The sequence below is a fragment of the Lepisma saccharinum genome, chromosome 7 (assembly GCF_977018435.1).
Source record: "Lepisma saccharinum chromosome 7, izLepSacc3.1, whole genome shotgun sequence".
Classification (NCBI taxonomy): domain Eukaryota; kingdom Metazoa; phylum Arthropoda; class Insecta; order Zygentoma; family Lepismatidae; genus Lepisma; species Lepisma saccharinum.
The window spans coordinates 64,027,684-64,039,917 of record NC_139235.1 but is presented as its reverse complement, the minus strand read 5'-3'; the positions used below and the strand labels follow the sequence as shown (position 1 = coordinate 64,039,917).

The following is a 12,234-nucleotide window of genomic DNA, read 5'->3' as shown; positions in this document are numbered from 1 at the left end:
AATCCTGTAAAACCTTTAAAAATATATAAAAACCTAAAAAAAGGCTTGATTTAGGCGCATAAATCTAAAATAGGTTCTAACAAGCAAAATAGGATTTTTAGGCACTATAAAACTTCATCAGTTGTTACATTTAGTAACGAAACGCTGACATAACTTATTATTTCTTACATACCTGTAAAGGAAAAAGTAGGTTAAAAACTTAAAATCCGACGTCTAGTAATAATATATGTTCAAAGTAGGCTGAGGATTTACCCTAAAAATGACTTTTTCGTTCCTTGCCCAGAAAATGTAGGCTTGTATGTTTAAAAACCGTTTCAGGCCATTTCTGAGATAATTACATGAATTTTGTGGTGGCTGCTTTTTTCCCGTATTTTAGTCATAAGTTACTATTTAGATGATAACAGGTTTTTTGTATCTTAATCAAGGAAAATTATGGAAAATCTGTCGATGCTCAATACTTTTAGTGCCTTTATTGTATTTTTTCGGTGCTTTCTTGCCTGCCTATTTTTAGAGTTTCTAGTGCTGGTACGGGGTCCTGGAATTTTGGTACTGGGATCGGGAAGCAAATCTTTCCGTCCCGATTCTCTTTTCGGGAAATCGTTTCTGATTTCCGGGACCCTGAACAGTGGGGAAATTTCGAATGGTCCTGTATTAAAGGTGCTTATAAATGTTGATAATTGCTTAGAAATGTCAGTTATTCCTGAAATGGTAAAATAGTAACGTCACTGGGAAAAAATGTGTAAAAGTCGAGATTCCTAAATGATATACACAGTGTGGTATTTTTAAAATAAAATCCAGTGTCGGAAATTCCAATAACTACCCTTCAAATGTCAGTATAATGGCCTATATAAGTTATACCTATATACGCCTACAAGTGCCAAATATTATCAACCAGAGGTGGGGAGGGAATACCCTCATCCTCCCTTCAAATATCACTCTGCGTACATATCAGTGCTGAAATAATAATAATAACAATAAAACAGGCATCCATCCACACACATTATAAGAATTATGGCCCTGTCAAAACGCTTTTCCCCAATTTTCTTTTGAGAATAAACGTGCATTCGATGAACATAATAACGAATATGAATAAATAAGTAACTTGCAAGATGTTCAGTGGCTGAGAGGTTGAAGTCAAGAATGATCCATGCAAGTACAAACTGTGTTATAGAGAGTAAAACTGGCTTACTTTAAATATAATGATTAGGGAACGGATTTATATGTAGTAAAAATGTACTAAATGTGTAAATACATATTTTCTTATTTTCACCAAAATATGGACTTAAAATTGTAAAAATTTACGTTTTTAATAATATGACTACACGAGCTACATAAAAACAACACATTTTCTGTTTCCAAAACAATGAATAACAAATTTTTGTTGTAAGTGTTCGAACGTGAATTTCCTTCTGTTGTCTCCTAAGATGGATTATATTGACTGAAACTGCCTTCAATAACGCAAGAATGTATTTCAGATTTGTCAGTTTTTCGGAAGAAATTCACTTAACTCTTTCGGTCACACGGGGACATGTAGTTATTGCGCGAATATGGAGTATATGTTGAGAAATGTTCTAAAATATGGAAACAATATGTAAAAATAACTAAAATATGTAAAATATGAGCCAGAACCTTATATATGTAAAAATATGGAAAATAAAACTGAATTTTTCGAGTCTACATGCCATGATGCGCAAAGATACCACAATACCAATTATAACTGATTTCAGCTTCATACATAAATATGTATTTATATATGTATAAATCCGTTCCCTGATAATGATATATGTCAGACGATAAGAATTATTCTTCTGGATTTTTGTTGGAGTACACTACTTGTTTATGCTATTTTTGTGATCATCCAACACACAGTTATATAATCCATAATACAAGCAACAAGTTTTCATACAAAGTTGTCGCAGAATATAGGTAAATATATATAATAGCCTATAATGAACTCTTCTAAGAAATGTATTATAAATGTCATTAATGTAATAAATCTACACAAAATAGTTTTGCTTACACAAGTTGCAGGCATTGATACTATAAATCTAACGTGATATTATTCATAGTACAAATATTTTTCTTTTTACCAATTTTACAATACATTTTTCTTTTTTAAGGATGATTTAGTAATGTTTTTGAGGGTTGTGTAAATTTTTAAAATAATTTAGATTTCGGCGGCTTGAATTGTTCAATTTGATGTCACAGTTTCTATTCCTATTATTACAGGTACAATGATTTTTTGTTGCAGAATTTTAGTACTAAAAAACATGAAATCATATTGATTGTTCAGTGTATAAAGTCAAATATGCATGTTTCAGCTAGCAGTATCCTATAAAATGTAACTGTATGAAGTATTAATTAAAGTAACGTTTATATAGGGGATATTTATTATTATAAAAGAAACATAAATTTGTTATGGAAAAATATTTTGTATTGAGTGCCGGAGTGGAAAAACTAAATAACGTTCTTTCTACTCTTGTTTTAATAACAAAAGGACAGTGAATTTAAAGTCAATTATATAATTGTAGAAAATTTTCAGTACTTTTGGCAAAATTTATTGGAAACATGTGATTAATTATTATGAATTTCATGAAAACCGTAATCAGCGCTTTACCGGACGTAATTTCAACACCTATTAAAATATTATTTTGAAATCTATTAATATGTTTCATGGAATATTGCCGGATCCTAGGCAAAATATTTGCTTTCAGTAACACACCCACGGACTGGCACAAACTATGTATAATGGAATGGTCAATGCATTTGTCAGAGAACATTTATGTTGTTCTACGAAAACTCGAAGCAAGCTGTGGAATTCTTTACAACAGAGATTTGCAGCAACAGAAAGTTAAGACGCGTGCATTTGAGATCAGGTAGATAAAAGTCAAAGCAATAGCACAGTGAAGTACCACAGAATCATCATCATATCTATTGAGTCAAGCGAGCTAAATCATCCTCAAAACACGTTAGCGAATGCAATCTTTTTTTGGTGCATTAATGGACCTTTAATTATAAACTTGCTGGAAAGCATTTATACTGTGGCATTTTGGGTACTGGCAATAATCCTTGTCTCTCTTCTTTTTTTTCCGGGACAAAAAGAGGAACTAACAAAGATTTAATGGCATCATTGCTTTGACGCATATGCCAAGCACTCGGGAGTCAACAATGGAAGCCATAAACCACACATCCAAAACAACAAAATCGCACGGAAACAATGGTCGCGTCTCGGATGTTCGCTTAATTCTTAATTTTCGGCGCATGTACACATTCGGAATCGCCTTGTTTTCGCATTGGGCATCGGGTTCTTGCGGGAGCATGCACGCCGCTCTCCCCCCCGGCGGCACGGGCCACCTCCCCGCCCTGGCGGCAGCGATTGAAGGTTTTTCGGCGGCTGACAGCATGGCGGCCATCTTGGATCGCCTCGACCCGTCATATTTCGACTGCCGCTTCGGTGGGGGTGAGCCACGACCGTTCGTCGTCAGAAAACCAAGACGTATGAACTTGACTGATTCAATCCTCGCACGTCACTCGAAAACTGCACACACTGGGCAGGATCCGTAACATTTTTTTTAAACTTGTGACAGAGTTTTCAGCACGTTGAGAGAACCTCCCCCCAAAAATGTACACTTTCACTGACATGATACGTTCTTTTTTTTGTCTTGCATTACTGCGCACATCGTGACACTGCGCCCAATGTTATCAGGAAAACGAAGACTGCCTCACACACTTCAACAGAACCAAATCTGATCAGCACCATGGTAGTACAGAGAAAAGAGATAGCGAGAACTTTTTTTTTTCTTTTTGAACAAGCACTGGAGAAGAAAAATGAATTTCTACGTGCCGATAACTGACGAAAAAAGGAGTACTCACACACTGTTTCCCGCTCGGCCGTGTTTTCCTTCCCGGCTTCAGACACCAGCCGCCTCCTCCTGTACAGTGAAATCGATTGCGAACTTCAAGGTGCCGCGACCAGCAGACAAACACAAAGACGACCATCTGGAGGGATGCTCGCCTGGGTAGGCAAAATCGCCACGGCGAACCTGAGAAAAGGGGGAAGCTACACTAGGGAGCCCGAGAGAGAGAGAAAGACATACAGGGGGAGTTTGGATCGACAAAAAAAAAAACAAGCAGAAGGAAGACGAGAATATAAACTGTAAAAATGGGGTTCGTATTTTGGCGGACCGCTGGCCCCCCTGAGTTGAGGGGGGAAGAACAAGTTAGGCCAGTCCCCGGAGACCCTTATCGCTCTGTTCGTTGAAGAGAAAGGGTGGAGGGGGATCGGGAAAGGGGGGGTGAAGGAAGACAGCTTGGAATCTACGACCTAGGAGACTGTATTGTACCCGGCTTTCCCTCCCCGCTATGCATTCTTCCTTCCCCCTCCCTCCTCCCCCCCCCTTCCGTGGTCGCCCAACATGCAAATTAAGGTCGCCGTGCCCAGACGTCTTTTGTTGAGGTAGGTCTTGGCTTATGGAGAACGTTACGATGGAGGGGGGAACAGTTGTCTTCGTGCTGCAAAGAAAAGTTGAAACCCCTTTCCCCCTGCCTCAACAATCTTCAAGAATCGATACGGTGTAGGTCAGTGACTATTTATAGCGCCGTGGCTTGCATGCGGACATTGACATGTGGGGTTAGGAGGTTGTGTGGGGGGGGGGGAAGGGGGGTTGTTGTGCTGTCCCCAGACCTACCTTGCCTTCATGACGACTCGACCGGAATCTCAATTAGGAGGAGGGAGGGGGAAAGCAAATACTTACAGGGGGTATTTCTGTCCCTGCGAGGAGCGTTCTTGGCATTCCAGCGGCGTTCGTGGAAAGTGAGTCCACCACTTTCCTCTTCCAAGAAACCTTGAACTTGTCACAAATGGGTGACCTAAAGGTCTTCCCATGTCATTCGGCATTCTTAGCCATGCTTGGATTTCACATATGGTTCCGAGTTCGATTCCTGGCCTGGACATCGGTTTCATAATCATGATTCGCCGTCGCCTTAGCCTGAAGTGCGACTAAGACGACGTAGAACAACAAAAATACAGCTATCGCCTACGAAGAAGACAATCATCAGATGAGAAAGCACAAGAAATAGAGCTACTGACTACTAAAAGATCCATACGATGAAAAAAAAATAGTTTTAGAATAAGAACATGGCCACAAATTTAAAAAAATACTGAAAATATACTAAATATGTAATAGAAATAAAAATGTTCAACACAAATTGCATAAAATAGGCTATGTAAAACAAATCGAACTAAAAACAAAGTTATGTCATTAAAACAACAATAAATCCATATTGTCTATTCCATTATACCCTGCTTTTTATCCTCAGTATATTTTTGTCTACCATTTTAATTGAAGAGTGGATATATAAGTGGACCAAGTGAAATAGAAATCGAAAATTTCTAGTTTTATTTCAATGGCAGGAAATGCCCTCACTCATCTATACAGTTTAAAATGTGAATGGCCCATACTTTATAGCGGGGGAGGGGGCCGCAAATAAAAATCTCAATTTCTAAACGTGCTGTATACAGACGAAGCTTGACCCGTTGTATATTTCCACTCTTCAATATTATTTAAATTTAAGCACATGGAAATTGACGTGGCATGATAGATCCAGTTGATTTAATATGGAAGTTCAAATTTATAAAGTTATTTTGAAATAGTTATTTTAATTATTACTACTTCTGTAATTTCGGTGACACATTGTAGATTTTTTTAAATGTATTAAATTTAACACGAGTACATAAACCTGCCTAAACAGCTATTGATTTCACGTTAGAGTCTGTTATTCCAGTTGGCATGGAGTCTTGGTGTGATAGCAACTTGTATGGTGGCAAATTTACCTGTAGGAAAATGTCCATTGGCAAGTTGACCGGTGGCGCATTATCCTGTAGTAAAGATTGCTGCAAACTACGCTTGAAGTTTTCAGTTTGTAGCATTCTTCACTTATTCGCACCAAAATTGTAAATAGCTGTGAAAAAATAATTTATCTAATTTCTTAACCTATTAGTGGAAACCTATATTTTTTTCTGGAGGGTTACTTTATCCTAAAGTCGATTATATTTTATCCAACTTCTATCAGTTTTCAATGAAGGCAAAGTGAAATACATCGCTGGAACCTTCGTACTACTTCTGGAAAGATCCGCAAGAGGGCAATACGCACGAATGGTAAAAGTCGCCAAATTGCCGTCTGTGAATTCAGTAGTTCCTAATCGTGAGAAAATTAAACTAAAAGGACTGTTCAGGCAAAACTAATTGTAGATGGCAGCACGATTGTTGTGACCGTGTGCTTACGACAGGCAACTGTTCTCCCATTTAAATACATGGCGATTTTTTTTCTAGACGTGGTAGTAAACGTTTCATTCTATTTTGAGTTAATACATGTTTAATAAATATTTGTAGTGGCCTGTTATGTATATAAACCTATGCATGAGTGTGTGTACATGTATATATATGTTTATGTATTTCTTTGAATTACATATTTTTACCGCTGTTGGTTTGTCATGAAAGGTATATGTGTGATCGTTATTTGCAATGTTTATGTATGAATCAATTTATGAATATGTTCTACAGGGTGGCTCAATAAGTCACTTAACACCCTCAGTACAAGGCCACTGCGGCATGGAATTTGAAATTGGCGATGACCAATCGTTATCTGGCCAAGAGGGAACCACATTGACGCCACCCACACGGTCGGCGGCCATCTTGATGTCCGCCATCTTGAATTCAACTTCAGAATTTTAAATGGGTAGGGGGTCGTGCGACATATCAAAATGGGCTAGAATTTCACGAGAAATGCAATGGTGAAGGGTTTTTCGACGTATCTTTAACCATTAAAAAGTTATGACTGAATTCTTGTACCAATTTGCTCCTTTTCGAGGTGTTAGAAAAATGCCTTAAAATTTGTTTAGCGCTTCGGTAATGCATCGAGATCAAAGTGACGTCTATGGAGAGACGTTCGTATGCCATTGCACATTATTTTAATCGGATACATCCATGAAGAGCTGTGCATTATGAATGGTTGTCGCGAACAATTTACAGTGTGACGCTTCCATTGAATTAAAGATACGTCGAAAAAACCTTCACCATTGCATTTCTCGTGAAATTCTAGCCCATTTTGATATGTCGCACGACCCCCTTCCCATTTAAAATTCTGAAGTTGAATTCAAGATGGCGGACATCAAGATGGCGGACATCAAGATGGCCGCCGACGGTGTGGGTGGCGTCAATGTGGTTCCCCCTTGGCCTGATAACGATTGGTCATCACCATTTCCATGTTGCGCGCTGCAGTGGCCTTGTACGGGGGGTGTTAAGTGACTTATTGAGCCACCCTGTATATTAAGAACTTTTGTATGTGGTTGAGTGTAAGAAAAGGCATGAGCCTTAATCTCCGCCACAAATAAATAAGAGACAAATAAATAAATAAATAAATTACGAACACGAGAGGTGAATAATAATAAGAAGAAGAAGAATAAGAATCAGAGATTTAAAACTAGAATTTAGAAAAAATGTGTGTCAACAACAAAGAAGACATAGGAAATTTTATAAAAATAAAACGATATATTCATAGTATTTGTTAACTTCGCTTGCAGTTTTCATAATTCAAGTTCTTTATTGTTGTGAGTTTAGCTGGGTTAAACAATTATATGTAATAATTCGGTAGGACCTTACTTTTATTTCCAAAGTTGTTAATCATTAACATTTTCATGTCTCAAAATGGTTAGTAAAAGTATAGAGTCTAAATTTATCGAGAAGAATGGTTATTTAAAAAATAAACTTAACTTTCTGTTTCACGACTCATAAACTGTAAGTTAAGCCATTATTATTTACAGGAATTATGGCCACATTGGATCCGGTATCGACCGAACTTTTATAACGACGTACAAGACAGAAACGGTAAAACAACCAACACAATGTAAATCAGTATGGACGGTCACACTTGAGCGGAAATACTGTGGCACGTGTTTCCCCAAACGAAATCCTTTTTTATTTTTGCTCCGAATTCACCAGTGCACTATTTATACTTCATCTTTAGTTGTTTGACTGACAATAGTGGAGCGAGAAAACTGTGGTATAAGGTTACAGGAAAATTGCATAACGATATCTACATTTTAGTTAATAAAAATACACACAAATAATAAGGATCTTGTTAACCCACCCCTTTCACGATTGCCGTTATTTTTTATTATTATTATTATTATTACAGCAAAGTGTGTTCAAATGCAAACATTTCGTCCGCCATTTCGGTACAAACTCTACCCTTGCATTGACGATTTTCCTGATGCAATGTGACCACCACATCGCCGGAACGCCCGTCATTCGGGCATGACCGAACTCAGTAGAAACTGGATCCAGTGTGGGCGATAGTAGAAAACGCAGTTTGATTTGTTTTATACTGTGATAAAAAGAAGCATCGTATAGATTAGATAGAATTGAAGTCTTCATTTACGTGTAACATGGTTGAATACAGTTATTATTGAATGTAAGTAGGAAATTAACAATATATCAACTTCTTTTGTATATCTTTAAATTTTAACCTAGGCAAAATCTAGTGTGTTCGGGAAAAAGCACTTAAGTCTCAAACTCCGATTTTCGTTTGTTTTCATTTAAGTAAGACTGAATCAATTAAAGAATAATATTATAAGTATAATTTTACAGTAGGCTTGTACAGTGTCTCTCAAAAGTTTTAGGACAACGACATTTTAAACTAGGCAACCCAATTTACACAAGCCGTTGGTGGGTTGCGTGCAGAGTTAGGCTCAATTTCAGGGTTGCCACATGCACAATAGATATTTATAAAATACGCGAAAGAAATATAAACAAGTATTATTGTATAAAATTATTAAAAATATCACTATTATATCGCAAATGACAAAATTCTTTCTGAAAGAAAAAAATAAGTTTTCTAGTATTTCATCGCTGATGAGTCTACAGTAAGGAAAAGAGGTGAGAGGAAACGAAAGGTTACAAAGGAGAAGAGAAAGTGAAAGCGAAAGGAGAAGAGGAAAAGTAGAGGAGAGAAGAAAGAGAGGATAGACGAGAAGAGGAGATGTAGTGAGGAGAATGGAAAAAGATTCGAGGAGAGATGAGGAAAAAAGAACAAAGAAGAGAAAAGAGGAGGAAAACGAGACGAGAGGAGAGGAGGAGACGAGAAGAGGGAAGTGGAGAGTAGAATAAAGGAGAGACAAGGAGAAGAACGAAAAAAGAGAGAATACTGCAGTGGAGTCGGAAATCTAAGACAGGAAAGGAGATAAGAGGAGTGGAGAAGATTGGGATGGAGATAAGATGCGAGAAAAGTAGGGAAGGCGATATGAGATAAAAGCATAACAGAAAGAGGGGAGAGAAGAAAGAGAAGGAAGGAATTTGAAAAATATCAAAGTTATTCAAACACAAAAATGGTTATCGGGGGTCACTTTAAGCTTTTTTACGACTTCATTACTGCCGTCATCTGATTTTTTTATTTTCTAAAAATTTCGGGGGGTGTAGCCCCTTCAGCCCCCATCTGCGTACGCCAGTGTATGGAGTAAGACAACTGAACGATGCGGCTTGTAGATATAATACTTACATTCAGGGCAGGCACGTATCTAGAAATATATTTCGGTAGGTCTGAACCAAGTGTTTCAGGAATATTAATAATAATAATAATATTGTTTAGATTTAAAAAAAAATTGTATTAAATTAAATAAATGCAAATTGATATATATAAATTAAGTAATATTATATTGTTAATGTTATTATTACACGAATAGGTAGAAAAATTGTTTAAGAATAGAGATATAACAGAACTTATTCATTATCTAGCTTAACTGTAGTTAAGATCGGCATCGATTGTATGAAAACAAGTTCCCTGGCAAAGATGTATTAATGTCAAGTAGATAAAGAATTGAATAATTATTGAATAGGAAAAGATATGGTAGGTCAAGTTGGCGAAAAGTAAAGTTCCTGATTATGATTAATGCATAGGCCTATTACCATAAATAGTAGTGAGCAAGCATAAATCTCTGATACTGTCCTTCAAAAGCTCTATCATCCCAATATAATCCTTGCCTTCCAGTAGGTTTAATAAACACCGATCATACAACAAGTGATAAACAAGTATATAATTTTATTACTCGGTAAACCCCCTGGATACGTCCTTGATTCAGGGTTCACGGCCTGGCAGTAACAGCTGGCGATTGGTTACCGAGCCTGGCAAGAATCCTTGCTGCCTTTGATATCGTCAGAACGACTCCAGGGATGTTCGAGCGGAAGCTATCGACGCTCGGACCGCCATTTTGAACAACTACTGTAACGTTTTCGTCTCAGAGTACTACGATGCACTGTAATAATATACGTAGTAATAGTTAGCGGTTCCCTCCGGCCCCAGTGGCGGAGTGGTTAGCACATCGCGCTACGACGCCAGGGTTCAAGGGTTCGAATCCTGACCTGAACATGGATGTTTGTGAGTGTCCATTCATCAATTTCATCATATCATCACTCATCTCCATCTTCGAAAATTAACCAAAAGTGGCACAAAAAGCGAAGTAAAATAATGCAAATCTAAAAAAAAAGAAAATTAAGAAAAGCCCCCCTCCCCCCCCCCCCAGTTTTGAAACTACAGGAAGTATAATTTTTCCAATTATAGAAAGCTCACATCATTTGACTTTTTTTTTAAATAAAGTTTCTTTGGAAAAAAACATTTAAAAAAACACACAATTTAAAAATTTTGTCCTCAAAACTAAATAATATTTTCAAAGCTTTCGCCTCTAATTAAAGCTTGATTTTTTCTGGACTACATAATTAACAGCTACATTTAATTTTTCTTATTTTTTAATATGTGAGCAACTTTAACTGGGTTAATATTTTGATGTACACAAAAATGTATCCTTCGTTTTACACTGAGCCCGAAATCCCATTCTTTTTCAGATCACCGGTCCAATAAAATGTCTTGTTTTCTTGGTTAACTCTAGGTGTGATTATAATAATTCTTGAAAAGTATGTTTCCATTCTTACTTGGAAGAAATCTTCCTGCAGTGCACATTGAAAGCAATGCAAGCGTACAAAATTGTCCGTTGTCACGGGTTCGAATCCTCGCCTTGGCATGGGTGTTCTTTGTAAGTGTCCCTTCATCAGTTTCATCACTCCTCCTCATCTTCGTGATTAGCCAAAAGTGGCATAAAAGCGAACTAAATCATATCAAATCAAAATTTTCCATCCTACTAAAACATTATTAAGAAAGGCAAATTATTTTAGCGTGCATGGACAGCGGGCACATTCTTAGTTTGGTGCTCTCACTGCTCGGAGTTCCGGTCCAGTCAAATTAGAGTTCACGTGGACATTGAAAAAAAAACGAACTTGCTGGAATATGTAGTACTACTTGAGTTGTATTTGCCATAAAACGGCGCAAAAGAATCCCGTTGATGGTATCGTAGAAATGACGCCATCAAAAGTCAAAAGTTGCGGTGCAATCTTTAAACACGTGTAACTTCTCACAAATTAGAGGTAGAACCTTCGTTTTTGCACCAAATTAAAGGATTCTTTTTTACATTTTATAGAATCAATTATATTACATGTACCTACTCGACATCGTGGATCATTTTTCGAAAAGTCTCGCTTACATAGCGATAGTACGACTTTACTGGCATTGCGTTTTGACATGTGTGGTGGCAAGGAATGAGGAAGGTGCTTGTTCAAACTTTTACTTTGTATATGTTGCGATAAACTGATGTTTTCATTTTTGAAAGGGATGATCCTATTACAAACGAGAAACAATTTAACTCAATGCTGATTTAACATTGTGAGAACATCTATACAGCTATACAGCATATATAATCATAGAAATATATAAGCTGCCATAAACTTCTTTTTGTTTTGCTAACCTAATAATTCAGCATAGTGTAAATACTGTTCATTTTGAATAATAAATTTTCATTGTATGTTTTCATAACAACTCAACACTTGCAAATTTGCTGAAAGATATGCAACCAGAAAAACATTTTCCTGCGAGTTATGCAACCGACTACACTCAACCAATGCATAGCACATACAGCTCGACATCGAAATACTCACTTGTATCCTATGGTGCACCTTGGCGTTACCTTTACAAATCAGGTACAAAAATGCATGAGACTGATAACCTGATTCTTGGCAAATGCCAAAAATCATGCTTTAGTGCATCAACCGGTCTCTGGTCCATCAAATAGATTTGATGCATTTAGTTTATTGTGTGTGTGTATTTTGTATCATCTTGCTTTGTTACAAATTG

At 37.0% G+C, this 12,234-nt stretch overlaps 1 long non-coding RNA gene across 1 annotated transcript in view; it reads right to left on the bottom strand.

The window, feature by feature from the left end:
• The window catches only part of LOC145990246 (uncharacterized), a 172,185-nt gene extending 168,161 nt beyond the window's left edge, over positions 1-4,024 (bottom strand). Inside the window, exon 1 of the long non-coding RNA XR_014441951.1 lies at positions 3,874-4,024. This is a non-coding gene — a long non-coding RNA (uncharacterized LOC145990246). The remainder of the gene's footprint in view (positions 1-3,873) is intronic.
• Between the last annotated feature and the right edge of the window lie 8,210 nt (positions 4,025-12,234).